We start from the raw sequence: 19,658 nt of genomic DNA on the forward strand, positions 1-19,658 counted from the left end.
ACCAATAATTGTCTGTCAACATTTTCATGGATATAACAATCCATATATGACACTAATACTCAGTGCCAGTTTTCGCATTTGCAGTTCCAGACCTTGCTAACTTGGAAGAAGGGGATATATTCAAAACAATCAGTTTGAATAGGCAGATTAGCACTCGCTCAGGTCAACTGCTGGAGCCAGATGTTCTGGCTCACTTAAGGAATCCCACATCAATAATGTCAAAAGACAAAAACATGACAGTACTACATTTGTAGGCACAGGATCTTTCCAATCCTCTGCTCCTGTATTTGGTGGAATGTCACAAACAAGTTACAGTGGTGAGTCACAAGACTTATGTCCTACAATGATGAGACACAAAAGCTACATATGCTTTACACACAATGAGTATTTTGCCAGTGTGAAGGGAGATTAGCATGATTTGGCTCCACTACCACATGTGGTTTGAGTGTATGATGGCAAACATATTACCCTAGTGCCAACACATGACAGAGAACAGTTCTAATGTAATCTTGATATCTTCCATTCAATCGCAGCGCAAATTGCTTTGGTACAAGATTGGTACATCCAAAGTCTGTGTCTGTCTCTCCCAGGATGTTACCTTTCTACTTCGAAACAGAACCATATACCTGCAAATGTCACAACTCTGTAATGGCCAAATGAAGATGACATGGTGAAGGAACCTAAATCATATCAAAACAAAAAGATTGCCAATCAAACATAACATAACAGACAAATGACAAAGTCAACGTTTGTAGGACACAGATCCACAAAACAATTGGAGATAAACAATGTAACTGAACACAGTAGTCAATGTGTCAAAACTGTGATCAACAAACACCTTTGCCCTGAATTTTTCCTGAACTTGCCCTTCCTAACAAATTACCTGCACATACTTCTCTCATCATCACATCAATAGTTGGTGTAATGGTGCATGTGATAATATTAATTAATTAATTATATTATATTAATATTAATTAAACAAAGTTACACTGCACTGGAACACATGAAATAGAATCCTTCCCCACCAATAGCAACTATGATAAGCACCAAGTTAAATATGTTTAGCCAGCGTATGAAATTCATCATTCTAACAACTCATTTTATTCTGTCCCTTTAAATTCATCCCTATTGGATAAATATATTGGAATGTAAGTATTTGAACTTCCATGTGGTTTATCTTAAACTAATAAACTGAATCTGTTTTAACATTAGAATATCATTAACAGATTGGCATACAAACATATAGCTACTTGACCAATAGTCTTAAATACACGTTACTGCTAATATATCATCTCAATAGTGAACCTCTCGTCCATTCTACTCTACTAATAGCAAAATAAGAAAAAATACACATATCAAGCTGGATGCCAGGTGCACCCCAATTCTGGGTTTGTGGAGACAAACACCTTGTTGAATTGGAGACTTATCTATTGAGGTATTAATAGGTATACTATTGGGAAGCACAACACAATTATTAATATGAGGTATTCCATATCTTTACAGTACCTTTACATTCTTGACTAAGATGCAAGGAATGCTCCACAGTCTCCAGCAGTAACAGCCTATACTTGATCATTGCGCTAAGAGACACAAGGTTAATTTTCAAACTGTTTTACTAAACTCTGACTTTTCTTGAAGTCGATCACTGGGTGAAAATTGTTCAATCTGAATCGTATAATCCATATGGTGGTTACTTTCTCTTATCACCCTTGTTCCTTCTATCTTTTAATACTTCCTTTAATATAATACTCCACTCTAGGGTCAACTCTTTACCAAATGGAGCCCAAATGAATTAAGTAACACCAACTCTAATTCACTGCCTTTAAATTCAAATTAACTGCAAACAATATGTAAAGCACACCATTTTGGCGTCATAGAGATTATCAACAATTGAGAACCACATGTATGATATACAATAAATGTAATTTTTTTTTCAGAAATCGACTACAATCAATTGCGGTCCCTTCTCCTGACAAAGGTGCTGTTCTGTGCCGAAACGCGCGTCAAACAAAACTGTTTATTTAACACATGGTCAGTGACGACTACCGACCCCTCTCCCTGTATACCCACATCAACCCAGAACACATTGACACGGAACATGATTTGTCTTTGGAAGGCGGGGGATCGCAAGACCCCCCGGCCGTATTTATTAAGATACAAAATAATACAAATTTGTTAATCAAAATATACAAATTTTATGCAAAAATATTCAGGAACAGTAAGATACATTCATATCGACAAGTGTAATGGGCTAACCTTAACAAGATTCTAATACAGCTTGTTTCCTAACCGAATCTAACATCCTCATCTGAAATTTTTTTCATACTAACATTTATGGCAAGGTCGCTAACCGGTGTCAGGTCTTACAAGCTGCGCCCTTACCACAGGTGCGCATGCGCAGCCAGGCCCATTAATTACCCGGTCCACCCGTGCAGCCGAGCCCGTTAATTACTCGGTCCACCCATGCAGCCGAGCCCGTTAATTACTCGGTCCACCCCGTGAACTCCATTTAACCACTGAAGGAGGGCCCTAACTCGCGTCACCAGCTGCCCTTGAAGTTCTAGGAGGGGCCAGTGACCCCTCCTCCACCTGGGCGGACACCTCCAAAGGATGATGCCGCCCCCTCAGACCCTAAAATAGCTGCTCACCGGTCATGACCTTACCACATGTCCAATACCCTAATAAATACGACGACCTGTGGAAAAAAGGAACTAAAGGACACCTACACTATCTACATCAACATGTCATGAAATACCATCATCAGGCTACTATGGGAAAAAAGGCCTAAACAAAAATAGCAAACATTATTTACATTTTAACACTACTCCCCAAACGGGAAGCCAATACTTAGTACACAAGAGATATGCACAATTACAGTGTACACCAAACATTCTAACCGACATTTATGCTTCAATTATAAATCCTAAAAGGGAAACAACTTAATTAATAACAAAACAGGTATACATAATGCACAACACAGCTTTGTTCCAGGGATGGTGGGTGGGGAAAATTAGGAGGCCCGAGCGCGGGGCACGACCAGTGTGGGGGAGCGTCAGGCGACAAGAAGGGCCAACTGAGCGCTCCCCCCTCCTTTATTCCCGGGGACGCGGGGAGAGGGCCGGCAGCCCCCTCCCCCTGCCCCTCGCCGCCCGCCCCTCTGACCCGGAAGAGTGCACCACGCCTTCCGGATCAGGGATTGGGCGCCGGCCGACCCGGTGGTGTTGCGCACACCTCCAGCGTAATAATTGGACGCCGGGAGATCACGCCCCCACACCACCGGGAGGCAAGAAGAGAGGGGATCGCCGCACCGCCATTTGGGCGAAGGGGCCAAGGGCCCCCCTTTTCACATGGTCAGTGACGGCTACCGCCCCTCTCCCTGTATACCCACATCAACCCAGAACACATTGACACGGAACATGATTTGTCTTTGGAAGGCGGGGATCGCAAGACCCCCCGGCCGTATTTATTAAGATACAAAATAATAAAAATTTGTTAAACAAAATATACAAATTTTATGCAAAAATATTCAGCAACATTAAGATACATTCATATCGACAAGTGTGATCGGCTAACCTTAACAAGATTCTAATACAGCTTGTTTCCTAACCGAATGGAGAAGTGTGGCTCAGGGGTTAGAGGCGGCAGACCCGGAAGCTGAGATCGGTCCTGGACCAGGGTTCAAATCCCCGCCTCGGCGGGTCTTGGACTCAAAAAATTCCACGGACTCTATAATTCTCGTTCCGGTGCCTACTCGACTCACGGGTTCACACTCTGCGACTCTGGGCAATAGCTTGCTTAATCTCCACTACAGCCCCTCGCGGCGGGATGCCTGGCTTTCACCTTGTGGATACCCTGCTGGGGTTATCTCACAGGGGAATACCAGGACGGGTTCCCAAGGCAAGCGCCTTGATGCCTTCGGGTGATACGTGCGCTATATAAATCACAATACATTTACACATTTACAACATCCTCTTCTGAAAATTTTGCATACTAACATTTATGGCCATATGGCAAGGTTGCTAACCGGTGTCAGGTCTTACAAGCTGCGCCCTTACCGCAGGTGCGCATGCGCAGCCGGGCCCGTTAATTACCCGGTCCATCCGTGCAGCCGAGCCCGTTAATTACTCGGTCCACCCATGCAGCCGAGCCCGTTAATTACTCAGTCCACCCCGTGAACTCCATTTAACCACTGAAGGAGGGCCCTAACTCGCGTCACCAGCTGCCCCTGAAGGTCTAGGAGGGGCAGTGACCCCTCCTCCCCCTGGGCGGACACCTCCAAAGGATGATGCCACCCCCTCAGACCTTAAAATAGCTGCTCACCGGTCATGACCTTACCGCCACAGGCCAGCATTGTTACCCGACGATCTGGCCTCCCCCCTTCCTACTCCTAAGAAAGGTCATGTTCACCTCGCAAATCCCTCTAGCCATGCTAATATGTTGTTCGACCACAGGACATTCCCAGCCTCAGTCAAGTGCACCTCGTCCCGCAGGTAGAAATGCTCCCCCCAAATATACCCGTGAGGAATCGTCTCCAACCAGGGGGCTCAAAATAATTTGACCAACTGTGTGTTGATCCTCTTTACCGAGTGAGTCAACGCCTTGACCAAGTCCCCCCCTCGCCACTGCCAACGAGGAATAAGTTGCGACCAAACTACCGTCCAACCCGCGCATGTTCTGGACACCCACCCCGCAGTGGAGATGATTTCTTCTATCAGGATGCGCCTCCCTAGTTTGGTCAAATCGTTCTCCCCCAGGTGAAGTATCACCACTGATGGGGGAGCGGGTTGCTGAGATAATAGTTCCAGAAAGTAGTCCTTGAACTGCCTAATGCCTAAGCCTCCCCTCCCGAAGAAGGAAACGGACAACCCCTTTTCCTCAGCCCTTCTCCTCCTTTAACCTGACAGAAACACATTTTTAGCGCGCCGAACATAAGAGTGGCCCACAATCCAAGTCACCAATGTCCGTTGATCTTCTTGTTGCTTGTGTTGCGAAGCTGATGTTTCTTGCCGACATTCGGCGAGTTCCTCCCCCGTGTGACAGGTTTGAGAAACTGCAAAACCAAAAGATACCAAGCGTGAGTCATCTGGTCATGTCGCAACATGTCAATACGTACATAACGTTTGTAACACTCAGACGACCATCTCCCAATCCTTTTAACCTTTTAGACTGGGAGTCCCCTTACAACTGCCTTAGTTGCTGCCCCAATTCTGAAAGAATGGGTGCCAAATTCCGTGGGATTCAGTCCTGCTTTTGGACTCTCCTAAACTGATACCTGGTCAATGATGTACCATCCGTGTGACACAATAGTTCCCCCCCCCAGCGTACCCTCCCGCTGCCTTCTAAAAGCCTCTACATGCGAGACTGGGCAACAAGGGTTGGTCCGAGCCCGGTGAAGCACTATGGTATCCCCCCGTCCCTCCTGGTCGGTTTTCGATCTTTGAATTGTCACCCACATTGTATCATCCTGGATCACCACACAGGCCACTTGAAGGCCGCCCCGTTTGTCACCCTTTGACGCTGCTACCAGCTCGCCTATCCTTAGAGCTCCATAGAACGCTAGTGTGAACGGCGCTTTGAAAAGCAGCACTTCCCATGTTGAGCTACAGACGCCCTGGAGTGCTAACAACAGGGCTGTGAGCCTTACCAGCCCAATCGGCTTTCTCGAATCTGTCGATTGTTCCTGTATGCGACGCCAGCCCCTCAATGCCTTGTGCACTACAAACGTGTTCGTAGGGTCCCTTATGCCCTTGGCTTGTGCGAAGAAGGAAACTGCCGCCCTGTGCCTGTTTGCAGCTGCCACCGAGCGCCCTTCCTTGTGCATCAATTCTAAGTATGCTAAAAAACTGTCCTCCTGTGCCCAGCTAGCCTCCCAATTGTGCCCTAAGAAAGTACGGTAAGACAAGAACATCCCTTCGTATGCCATCTTGGTCCTGGGGGCTAAGCTAGATGCCACACGGTACGGTAGTCTGGGGCACCAATCCGCCAGAGAGCAACCGGAAAAGGTGCTGGCGATGGGTCTGCTGCTGGAAGCTGCTCCCTGAATACCTGCATTTTAAAGCAAGAAAGGGCGTCAGCTGCATTATTGAGAACGCCTGGCACATGTTTGGCTCTGAAAATCACATTCCATTTCAAACATAGTAGCACAATCTCCTTTACCAAGCGCAGTATGAATGGACACCGTGCCGCTTGTTGGTTAATGCATTCTACCACGCTCATGTTATCCGACCAGAACACCACCGACTGATTGCTAAGGTGCTCCGGCCAGACCATCAGTGCTACCCATATCGGGAATAGTTCCAGGTATCCAATGTTGGTGGTCAACCCCCATGACCCCCTTTCTTCAGGCCATCTCTGGGTGACCCACTTGGTCCACAGGATGGCGCCAAAGCCCACGCTACCAGCAGCGTCTGTCCATAAACCCAACTCTGCTGATGTCGTCGGGGGGGCCAGCCACACTATCCTGCCATTGAAGTCCTCCAGGAATGCAATCCATATCCGCATATCCTGGCAACCTCGGATGACAACCTAGTGCGGTGATGTTTCTCTCTCAAACCCTTCATGGCTTGGGCAATCGACCGAGAGAAGGGGCGTGCCATTGGGATGACTCGCAATGCAAAGTTCAATTGACCCCCCCGTCTCCTGTAGCTGCTGCAAGGTAACCTTGTCCTTGAGTAGGCACTGGCGCATGGCCGCCTTGAACTTAAACACTTTGTCTTTGGGTAACCTGAACCCTTCCAATGAATCAATTTCGATACCCAAATATTCCAAACAGGTGGACGGGCCAACCGTCTTCCCAGGCGCAAAATTCCTGCAATGCCCAGGCACACTCCCGAGTCCCCGCCGCTCCCAGGAAAAGGAAGTCGTCCAAATAATGCATGACCTGTTCGTGGCCCGTTGACTGTCTCATGACCCACTCTAAAAAGGAGCTAAAAGTCTCAAAGTATGCACATGAAATCGACCAACCCATAGGCATGCATTTGTCCATGTAAAATTTGCCGTCAAAGGCGAAACCAAGGAGGGGGTGGTCCAAAGGATGCACCGGCGAAAGGCAGATTCAATGTCCGATTTAGCCATGAGAGTGCCCCGCCCCAACCCCCGCAATAGCTCCACTGCTTGGTCAAACGAAGCGTACTTCACACTACAAATACCCTCATCTATCGCATCATTCAAGGACGCCCCTCTTGGTGCCGATAAGTTGTGAATCAGTCTAAACTCGCCCTTCTCCTTCTTGGGGACTACACCCAATGGGGAACACACAATGTCGGGCACTGGCACCTCCAGGAATGGCCCAGCTATCCTACCCATGGACAGTTCCTTTTGAATCTTAGCAATAACTACTGCAGGATTATGCTGGACTGATAACTGATTCCTACAATGAGCGCTGCCTGTGTATCCCCCCGCCGGGATCCGGAAACCTTGGGAGAAACCCTCCTGTAGTAGGGCAGCCGCAGCGTGGTCTGAGTATCTGTTCAACCATGGGATCATTGCCAGGACATTAATGGGGGAGGGGCCAACCATGCTTTCTACGCTATTCTGGGTTCTCCCCCCCTCTGACTCTGATTACCACTTCTCGATCTGCATGTTTTCTCAGGATGGGAAGTGTGACCGCAGATTGCGCAGGCATGTCTGAATCTACATGTGCCAGCTGGCCTCGTACAGGAGCGCTTATTAAAGTCCCAACACACACCCTTCCTTTCCCCGCCGCCCCCCCTATTCCTCCCCGGGAACTCACTCCCCTGTGCTGCACGAAAGGGCTGCTGGGGTTTAGCGGGGAACACACTGGCTACACTAGTAGGCTGGGCAGGCAGGGGCCGTGTTCCCTGAGAACTGCTAACGCCACGACAGCGAGTCAACCTTGTCCCATGTCAATGACAATTCAATTTCCTTAGATTTCCTGAAATTTACATCATATTCCTTCCATGTCTCCCCAGGATACTGCTCGCTCCACCCTACAATCCTGCTCTGGTAGCAAGCCATTGCCGCCTGTACATTAGGAGGGCATTCAACAGTGATAGCCGTAAGGATGGAGAAGGCCCTGGTCCAATTAACCTCCACCCTAAACTTCGTACACTGTACTCTCCATTCACTAGGGTGCATCCATTCCTTAAGTATTTTGGCATTCTCCATTTCCCTATTGTCCAAAAACAGAGAGAAAATATAAATATACTTTCCCTCCCAAATCATTTCTTTTACCGCCTGAGAAACATGTTGCGCTAAATCTTCGCTCCTAGACGGGATCGTGTCGTCCCCTAAGAGAGGCAGAGCCACCTCCTTACCATTACCGGGCACTGGGGCCGGTCCCGCGTTACTTGCATTCGGTTGAGCGGCATCCATACCTGCAGAAGAAGGAAAAATGGAGCCCGCAGCCCCACTCGCAACTGTTGCCGCCCTAATCTTATCCACCATCTTGGCCGCCTCAGCGGTATGGTCTAGCGTTGAGGGCATCATACCCCCCTTCTGCAGCCAAGGAAGTATTGCCGCTATCTGCGCTGTTAGCTCGGGTGGGATCAGAGCTTCAGAATCCGGCACTGCTGCCGGCACCACTGGCGGGGGAGGCCCTATAGGTGCCGGCGCGGGAGGCAACGGAAGTGGACAAACAGGGGCAGGCGGGGCCGGCCCGACAGGAGGGGCCCCTGATGGCAAGGCAGGAGCTGGTGCCACGGGAGCCGGGACTACCGGCTCGGGGGTAGTGGGAACAGCCACCAGGTGCAGGAGCGGGTGCGCAGCACCTCGATCTCTTGTTCTTTTTCCTTTTAGGCGAGGAGTCTGAATCCCCATCTGGCAAAGGCGCAGCAATCTGCCGTTTGGGTCTACCGCGTGGGCCTGTGATATCATCAATCCGCTCCATCACGCGAGCCTCTAGGCTATCAACCTTATCCAATCTCTTATCCATGGCATTTATTTTACGCATCATGGCCTGCAACATCATCTCCATTTTTGTCTACCTTGGCACCCTTAGCTCCCGGCATTTTGTCTACTGACCGACTCGCTTACTACTCGGATTTGCAAACCCGTGCACCCTGTACCTTCACCAGACGGAGGATACGCAGGTGCCTATAAGCACCACGCAACTGCGACCGCAACACACCGGCTATTCCGATTGTTAGGGGTGGCCAAACTCTAACGTAGACCCACCCGGAGGCCACACGAAGCAGTGAAATGCGAGCCCCCCGCTCTCCTCTTACTGTCAACGTCCTACGTGTTCTACGTCCCGTACTCCACACATCCACTGTTCACTGCTCCGGCACGTACGATCCACGCTCCGCCTGTCTGCTTCTAATGTCACGCTACCACACACTCCAGCAGCAATCCTCAACCTGAAAGATAAGAACAGAAAATTAGGAGGCCCCGAGCGCGGGGCATGACCAGTGGGGGGGAGCGTCAGGCGACAAGAAGGGCCAGCTGAGTGCTCCCCCCTCCTTTATTCCCGGGGACGGGAGGAGAGGGCGGCCCGCCCCCTCCCCCCGCCCCTCACCGCCCGCCCCTCTGACCCAGAAGACTGCACCACGCCTTCCGGATCAGGGATTGGGCGCCGGCCGACCCGGTGGTGTGGCGCACACCTCCCACGTAATAATTGGACGCCGGGAGATCACGCCCCCACATCACCGGGAGGCAAGGGGAGAGGGGATCGCCACACCACCATGCGGGTGGGGGGGGCAAGGGCCCCCCCTTTTCATGTGCCACATTGTTTTTTCTCAATTATCAGATAACGATTGACACCATTGCCATTGTAACAAATATAGAAAATTGTGATTTTTATACTAGGCCTGATGTTGTATGAATGAATGACTATAAATGGGGTGCAATTTTTAATATGAAGTGAAAATCTCTTTTTTGGTATTCAATTGATCAGTAAAAAATTATCTTTTGTAAAGTAAAACATACATTGTTGGTTCTCCTTTGTTTTTTTTAATGTAGATTGCTTAATTATGGTTTGTTGATATTATTGTTGCCTTAAGTCTATGCACTAGAAAGTGATAATATGTAAAGCTATAATTACACTCATGAGAAGAAGATGTCAATGACATCTCAACGTAAGTCAACTCCTTCCTCTTTACCACGATTATCTTCATTCTGCTTTTCACGATCCTCATCCGGTGGCTCTTCAAGTTCTCATTCTCTGCAATGTAAGGCATGTTCCATCACAGGGAAAATTTGTGGAGCATGCAACAGGCAACAGTGATTTGGCACACCTTATCAGGTAAGCAGAGGAGGGCTCGACCAGTTTTGTCCAGACATTGAAATCTTGCCTTTAGGAGCCCAAAAGCCCGTCCAGTGGACACTGTGTTCTTCCATGGACCTCATTAAAGCAGACTTCTCCTGGCGTTGTTGCATTCCTTAGAGGTCAGTGGCGTAGCTAGGAGGGGCGGGGGGCCGACCGCCCAAGGTGGCACTGTTTTGGAGGCAGCAAGCACGGCACTTGTGGCACTCACTGTCTGACACTTTGTCAGTCAGTGTACCCAGCCCCCAAATAAATTATAAAGGCCGCCGTAACGGGCCATCAGTGCCGCGCCTGCGGCACAGTTTGAAGTGCAAGCAAACTCAGCTGCTTGCAACTGCTGCCTGCAGCGCACGCACGCTACATGCACGTTGCACGTATGGTGATGTGGTGCCCGCACGAGTCGCGACCGGGTCACCCCGAAGTCAGGCAGTCTCTCCTGGGCAATGTCAATCTCCCGCACACATACAAGGACTAATGTGGGGATGAGTCACAGGTCCCGGAGTCATGCTGAACTCAGCTGCCGCCCGAGGTGCGCATTGAGCGGGCGGCATTTCAAAGGTTTCTGACCTGCAACTGCGCAACATCCTGGGACTCGGGAGCCAGCCCCGAACTATTCAACCCTGTCCCGGTATTTCAAGCCCTGCTGGCTTTGCATGTCTGCTGCTGCTCCCCTCATCCCTGAAACTAGGGGTGGGACAATTGCGAAGGGTACCAAAAGGTGAACAATACAAAAAGTGAGACTTGATTGTTCCTCTTAACTACATCTCGTGACAAGCAGCCAAATGTGTAGTGACCGAAGCAGATGGAACTAAACTCAGACTTTACCTCCAAAATAAATCCCTTTGTTCCAAATTAGATCTTCACAGTGACCTCGTGAATCAGTAGCCATTTTTTTTATTTCTGCAAGGCCAGCATGCAGTAGAGGAATGTTTGGGGTAATGTGGAGCAATATATGTCAGCAAAATATGTATATACAAGTAAAATGTATCCTCGTTTTATTCACTTCACTTCACTTATTCACTTTCAAACTAATGCTTGAAATGATGTTAACATTTAGCATGACATATATAGAATGTGAAAATCGTATTCCTGTTCCCTCGCGTAGGTATTGAAAGGACAAACATCGAATGACTATGAAAGAGCACTCATTCAATGAAACTTCATGGGAGTCACTCTAGCAAATGGACCATTTTGATCAATCATTCTTAGCATCAAATCAATTATGATTTTAACTGCACCAAGCATAAACCTGCAAGTGCCCTGTATAAGAAATGACCCTGATGGTCATTTTAAAGTATTGGCATTTTAATGATCATGTTCAGGAGTCAGTACGAGTGATGGTATGTTTTAAAGCAAACATTTCTGTGCAGTGCCATATGTATTTTTTAGACTGCCATATGTATTTTTAGACTACTTTTACAGCCTGCTGCACAACACGCACTAGTGCAAGTACCGTTAGATAGCGCAGGCTTTTTAAGGCTCACTCTATCAAAAAGTATATATATTTGAAATAAAACTGCCAACAGCCGAGTTGTGACCCCTCGGCTATGTGTACTTAAATCAATCTTTTCTCCTGAGGCTTGCATACACCCCCATGCTTAATTGTGTCTCAATGTTAATTGCTTAGACTTGCAATGCAACGTAGCTTCAGCCTCAGGTTGTTAACCCCTTCGACACTCATGACGAGCTCAGCTCGTCATGATATAGTCCTCTCATACACTCATGACGAGCTGAGCTCGTCATGAACAATGGGATATCAGAAGAAGCAGCACAGGAGGGGAAAACCATTAGCAGCGATGGTGTTAATAAATAACGGGCGGCGCCGCACACCCTGATGTTATGAGCGAATACATTTTCATCAAATCGCTCATTGTGTCTTTTTGAGATAGATTACAGTCTGCAGAGTGTTTGTGACCTCTAAGCTATGTGTGCAGTGGCGGCTCCTCTATTGGGGCGTTTGGGCGCCGCCCCTCTGCTTTCTCGCCGTGTGAGAAGGCAGAAACAAATGGTAGTTATTGCTGTAATAACTACCATTTGTTTCTGCCTTCTCGCATGGCGAGAAAGCAGAAGTTTCTGGTTGGGGGTGGGCGGAGTTGCTTGAGGGCAGTGGGGAGTGGCTTTCCCACTGTTGTTAATACTGTCTGTTTGGGCAGCCTAAGGCCGCCCAAACAAACAGTATTAACAACAGTGGGCCAGCCACTCCCCCCTACCCTCGAGCAACTCCACCCACTCTCCCTGTTCTCTCTTTATGCTGCAGCATACAGAGAGAAAATGACGCAGGTGGGGCAGCGGCCGCACCAATTAACAACGCGGCGGTGGAGGGGAGGGAGGCTGCCTGCCGCTTTCCCGATGACGTGCACAGTGCAGGAATTGAAAACCAGGACGGCGGGAGTCGGCTGTCTCGGGACGGTCGGTAAGTTTACTTTAATTTATATATGTGTTTCCATTTTTGGCCAGGCTGAAACACATTCTATTGATTATGGTCTGTCACCCGAGGACAAACAGCAGTGAGAGAAGATCTCTCTGGCGCGAGCAAGACCAGTACAGGTTTGAAAGCTGAGAACGTGCGATCCTGTGAAAAAATCATTAATGTGCAACTATTCAACATGGTTGTTAATATATTACAGTAGAACAATAGGTCAAAAGTTGTATTTTGCTTTGTTTTATTAGAACTGTGACAGCCGAAACAAAGACCATTCGCGCGCGCTCAACATGGTGTTAGCAAACGAGGAGGCCGACAAAATACGCATGTCGGTGACTGAGAGCTCTATGATATTTTTCTCCTTTTGGACTGAGTTAACAGCTCCTATATGTTCACTTTACTGTCTAATCTGTAAACTCGGATTTTCGCGTGTTGCAAAGGATTTTCTCCCAGACGCTTTTAATGAGAAAAAGACGCTTTGGAATTAGGTATTGCGTGCCCCATTGGTGTGAATTTTGTTTCTTGAGCTGGTGGCAGGCTTTCAGGTCTTAGGTCAAGAACGGGTTCGTGCCAATTATACCTAATTTTGTATGTAAATTAGCAAAACAGGAAATAAGGAGCCTGAACTGATTTCAAAGCAGTTTCTCTCTTCTTAGGAACAATTCAAAATCCCAATACTAGCATACAACTTTCCTTTTCCAGCTCTACTGAGAATACTCATTACTGATTTAAAGATATTATAACATGATTTTTTTTCTAAGCCAGTTAGAACAACGGTTATGGAAACATGAAATTCAAAGTGCCGCAGCGGCTGTTTTTTTTAGTCCTTAATGGGAAATCTCAGCACAGATGGAAATAACAAATGCACAATAATGTATTTTCAACAAACACGTCTATAAAAATTTAGTTTGAAAAGAACTCTTTTGGAGCATAGCTCTTTTTCAAGTTCGATCAGTCAGGGAGTAATATCAGCTAAGATTGTTTGGATAAATGTGCAGCCAGGTTGTTACGCCACTCACTCGTTCCATGTACACCTGGAACATGTACGCCCTACCACTTTCAAATGTCACCAGCCGCCACTGGTGTGTACCCTTCCATTTCCAGTACTTTGCTGCCGTTTTGCAATTTTCTTACAGTTCTCTTTGCTCAAATGGGTGTCATTTCTGATATTTATCCGTTGTTTTTATTGCTTGATTTTCCTTGTGAAAAAAGTGTTGCACTTAGCAATCTGAAACCTTGGCAGCTATGCTTCCTTTATGTCCGGCCTGCTGTTGTTACCTGTACTTCCGGTGCCAGGTGCGCCCCTCCACGTGCACAAACCATGAGCTGAACATTCTAGGCATTGCCCTGAAACTGCAGAAACGTAGACATGGCCGCCGGTTGTACAGTGGGGTGTCGGAGAACATTCCATAAAGTACAGAACCCTGCGAATGCTGGTAATTTCTACGTTTTTATTTCTTTATTTGAAATTTTATAACACATAGACAACGTTTAAGTACTCTACAGTTATTTTTTTACAAACAAATGTGGGAAATTATTCCAAATAATAAACATACATATTTACAAAGAAATGCTCAGGATGACGTCAGAGCATTTTGCAATTTGTAGATACATATTTTGAGAAATGCATCCAAGCCATACAAATCCATGTTAGCAAAGATGTGTTGTCTTATAGTGAACGTTAAGTCGTCAGTTTGTTCTTCACGCTACAATATTTAATTTAAGAATTGCACTGCATATGTGGCGGTGCAGGTGCTGGAGAGAGCTGCAATTAAATGTCACAAACGTAAGTGTTAGTATGGTGGAAGTCTGTGTGTTCTCCTTTGTACTGCCGGTGACCGGTGTATTTAACTGTGTAGCCTTGGACCGTGTCATGTATGTGCATGTAACTTGCATGATCGAGATAACTATTAGCGGCGATACTACGTGCCTCTCTGACTTTTTCCCCAGCCCCCTCCCCACCTCCCCAGGGGCGGCAATCTGAGGGATAGCTTGTGGCGACAAGCTCTAGCTACGCTTCTGGGCACCCAGTCTTATAACCTAAGCCTCTCCCATTTGCCAAACTACCAATAGGATGTAGCAGTGCCCAAACAGCCCAGGGGCAGTCCTTAAAATGGTCTCTACCCCAATCCGTCTATGTCACACATTTCTCCGTCTTTATCTTCCCCCTGCTTTCTTCCTGTGTGTCTTCTCGCCCTTCCTCTGAGTGAGTCTGATAAGGGAAAATAGGTGCTTGTCTCCACAAATGAGTCCCAGTAGGTCCCACCGGCAACCACATGTTTAAATTAAGCACCGAGGGGCAGATTTACAAGCCCATTGCGCCGACGGTGCATCACGTTGCCTGACGCACCGGTGGCACAGCCTGCTATGTGATATTTACAAAAACAGGTGAAGTCACCCTGCAAGGCTAAACCTGTGCTTGTAAATATTGCCCCTGTTCACTCAACACTTTGCGTTTAGGGCCACGTGTTTAAATTAAGCACCGAGGGGCAGATTTACAAGCCCATTGCGCCGCCGGTGCATCATGTTGCGTGACGCACCGGTGGTACAGCCTGCTATGTAATATTTACAAAAACAGGTAAAGTCACCCTGCAAGACTTAACCTGTGCTTGTAAATATTGCCCCTGTTCACGCAACACTTCGTGTTTTAGGGGCGTGACATGGGTGCTGCTGTGGGTGTTCCCACGCAACACCCATGTATACTGATGTATTTCCAGATTTACGAGAAATCGTAAATCTGGAAATGCGTCAGAATGCTACGCCACCCTAGGTGTGGCATAGCGAGGTGCAAAGAGGAGAAATTTTTCATTTCTCCTTGTTTTTTTCCTCTTTCAATGCATGCTGCATTCTACAGCACACATTGGAAGAGGAAATCACCTCAATTGATTGTTTTTATGCAGGAAGGTGCCCCATCCTGCACAAAAACAATCTCCCCATGACACAGGCATCCCTGCACCATGTTGCAACGGTGCCTGCGCCGGCGCATGGCAGCAGTTTGTGCGCAAGCGCAAGAGGAATCACAGAGATTCAATAAATAGTTTGAAAATATACTAGATTCCTGCGCTTCGAAACTTACGCAGCGTGGTACAGCAAAATGACTTGCAGCGCCCCCCTGCGTTAGTTTCTTGTAGATCTGCCACTGGATGTTGAGCTGAACCCAGAAATGCAACCTGGTTACCTAGTTTAAAGTCGGCAGCTCTTGCTGTTTGGTCGCATCCTTCCCTGCTCACTTAGGGCAGTTCTGTGGAGGGGTGTGATCACTGATCTTAATTGGTCTGCTGGATTCATTGTTAAATAATGTTCCAATGTCTTTGTCAATTTTCTCTTAAGAAAAGCTTTGTTCTTATTTCGACCGATCCTATTCCTATTACAAGAAACTGAAGCGTCAGAAAATGTTTTCCAAAGATTGTTGACCAATGAGCTGTTTGACACGCTTACACATATATCAAGGCTGTACTGCAGCTTAGCTGAAAGAGTACAGCATGATAAATTGTTCACCCTGGCACTAAAGTTGCATGAGAGAGCGTTAGAGAAATTGAAACCTTCACTGTGTGCATAATACACAGCTCTGAGTATCCAAGTGTGCTTTGTTGAAAGCACATGGAATCATAATACATATGCATTATGCATTTTCCACCTCTCTGTCAATAATTCTGGCATTATGGATCCATGTCAACCATTGGAAAAATATTGTTTATAGCACAGGCCCTGTCAGTAACTTTTATGTTTGCAAAGATACTTGGAGTGATCAAGACAAAAGGTAGGGTATTATTTAACATTTTGATTTAGTAGAATTTGGTTCATTGTTTTAAATATATTTTTACTGCGGAGTCAAGAGATTCCATAAATATACATGAGCACATTATAAAGACTATATATTCAAAAATGAATTACATGATACTTGCTTAGTACAAAATACATCAAATGAATATATTAGATTACACTTGACATGATTCAACATTTGAAAAGAAAACACTTTTCCTCACAGAAATTCATTAACAGAGCTATTAATGAATCATCAGTCCTTAACTAGCCATACTGCTGCTTAAGATTCATTCCTTCTACCCATTTGGCAACTGGTGCCCAAATCAGCAATCCCTGCATTCACATCCTTACAGTGATATAAATAGTAGATTGTGCCGTCATATCGTAGGAGCCACTAAATTTCTGGGGGGGACAGGGACAACCTTGTGGACTTACAAGTGACCCTAAACAAATCGCCCACTGTGTGAGACTGTACACCAGTTAAACATGTACAATTGCATAGTTATGAAGAGAAATACTGAGAAAGGCAGGCATGTAGTCACAGTTTGCAAGTATGCTTTATTGTTATTTACATTCACAATAACAACCAAATGGGTAAAATAATGTACATGAATCTTGCATCTTCATGCACCAAACAAACAAAGGTGGACAAAATAGGAAGAATAAACCAAATGCTCTGAGCAATATTCCTCCATCTCAAAATGCAATTGGACTAGTTAAAAAAATTCTTGCTGAAGAGACCTGTAATAAAATTATGAACTTAAATTTGAAAAGCCAAATAATTTCTTGTGCCGTTCAGTGCGGAGGACAATTCTTTTTCTATTGTCTGTGGGTCAACTGAGTCCATCATCTCTTTATGTATGTTGGATATGGCAATATGATTCCGTCTTTTCTGAGACATACTTGATCGTAACCAAGTTTTCAACCGGCAGAGACCACTGAAACTTCTGTCATCCTCACCAAGAAGATACTGGTATAACTAAAAGAATCTGTAGTAGCTACTCAGCCAGTGAAAAGAAAGCTCTCTCTTTTGGAAGCATTTTTCAGAGTATGTCTGCCAGTTCCGGGACTGAAGAGTACTTGAACATACTTGACAACGTAGTCAATTGAGCAGAGAGCAGCAAAGGGTCACTTTCTTTGTACTGAGCAAGAGAGTCAATGCCATTGCCTGTTAAAAGCACTTGTTCAAGTTTTCATGTTTGGATGCCTTCCTGGTCAAAACACTGAGGTCCCGATGTAGGTCACCAAATACCGGTCGGTAACGGCCGAATTCGGCCGTTACCGACCGGTATTTGCCGATTGAGATGTAGGGGGCTATATTTTACAGAATCAGTAATTTTACCGATTCGGAATATTCATGATGTAGGTAGCACTGTTTCCAGTGCTACAGGCCTTTCAGATTCGGTATTTTACCACCCAATCTAATTGGGTGGTACAATACCGAATCCAGGTGTGCATGCCCATGTGTGCATGCACACCTATGCCATGTGACAGACAGACATGCCCTTAGGGCATGTCTGTGTGCCACATGGCACACATGCGTGTATTTGGGGTGCTAGAGGGTGTCAAAGTGACACCTCCTGCACCCTTGCTGGAATCGGTATTTACTGAATCAGTAAATACTGATTCGGTAATGCCCATTGATTCCTATGGGCTTCAATGCCCATTGGAATCAATAGGCATTACCGAATCGGTATTTACATAATCGGTAAATACCGAATCTTAACGATTCGTTATTTACCGATTCTGTATTACCTACACCCCCCCCTCTAATTTACCCCTTCTTAAATACCGAGTTGGTATCATTCTGTATTTAAGAAGTGGTAAAATAAAATTACCTACATCGGGCCCTGAGTGAGATGAAGAGAAACAGTATCTAAAAGTACAAAATACTGAGAGCGATAGTAGTCCCTAACGGTTTCAGGATGATAAGTTTCTGCTGCTCCATCATCTATCCGTTTAGGGATTTGGCGCAGTCGTGGCACTTCAATGGCATTAAGATGATACTTAGCAGTCATGTGGTTATTGGCATAGAGCAGACTGTCAAATGACTCCTCACTACGGAGCTTTAGTACTGCACTTTTTGCTACATTACCAGCAGCTGGTATCCCTGATATCTTTTGCTGGCTTCCTTGCAAGGATATATTCAAACATTCCAGAAACTGGAGCACTTGGAGAGCAATCTGAAGACCTAGGGCAGTTGTTCCTCTCTTAAACTGTGCCAGCATACCCTGAGCACGAGTGCTGTCCGGTGCACTTGAACACTCCCCATACTATTACTCTTTTAATTTCCCTGGAAATGGTGCTCTGCTAATTATTTCACTGCCCACTTATTTTAAGGTGATGTCATTATACTTTTTAACATTTTACTTTTCAATTTCCCTTTGGAATGCTTCTTTCCCGTACGGTTGCATTGTTTTTAGCTGGCTCCTCTCACCTGCCTTCTATCTGTGGCTTCCTCTTACCCGGTCTGCCAAGAGCAGTTCTTGCCCGATTGTTTGCGGAGTGAAGAAGATCTCCTGAGGCATTTCTCGTCTCAGAGAGCAGAAGGAGAGTCCTGTAGTTAGCGGTCTAGTGTTTTCACTAGTACTCTTATTTAAGCCCCATGTGCACGCGGATGTGGCAGTAGGTTGTGCCATCCGGTACACTTGAACACCCTGCATATTATTACTCTTTTAATTTCCCTGGAAATGCAGCTCTGCTAATTATACTGTTGCCCGCTTACTTTAAGGTGGTGTCATTATACGTTTTAACGTTCTACTTTTTAATTTCACTTTATAATCCTTCCCGTACGTTTGCATTGTTTTTAGCTGGCTCCTCTCACCTGCATTCTATCTGTGGGCTTCCTGCTCCCCCTGGTCTGCCGCGAGCAGTTACTGCCGGATTGTTGCGGAGGGAAGCAGGCTCCTGAGGCATTTCTGGTCTCAGAGAGGGAAGGGAGAGTCTTGTAATTAGCGGTCTATTGTTTTCACTAGTATTCCTATTTAAGCCCAATGTGTACGTGGACGTGCAGGGGACATGCCGCTGGCATGCCAAAGGCAAGTCCATCAACGCCCGGCGCCCGGGACCCTGGCCGTTACAACAGGGAACAGGTGACTAGTTTTAACTACTTGAGGAAAGCACTTTAAAGATTAGAGAAGGTGGGCACTATCACTCTTGTTTGATCCTCCCCTATGAAAGTCTCTATGAGCAGTCTCAATGTACATGTATCTCTTGTGGTTATTCTGTGCCCCTATGCCAAAACTCTCC

Source organism: Lissotriton vulgaris, chromosome 2_1 (genome assembly GCF_964263255.1).
Source record: "Lissotriton vulgaris chromosome 2_1, aLisVul1.2, whole genome shotgun sequence".
Classification (NCBI taxonomy): Eukaryota; Metazoa; Chordata; class Amphibia; order Caudata; family Salamandridae; genus Lissotriton; species Lissotriton vulgaris.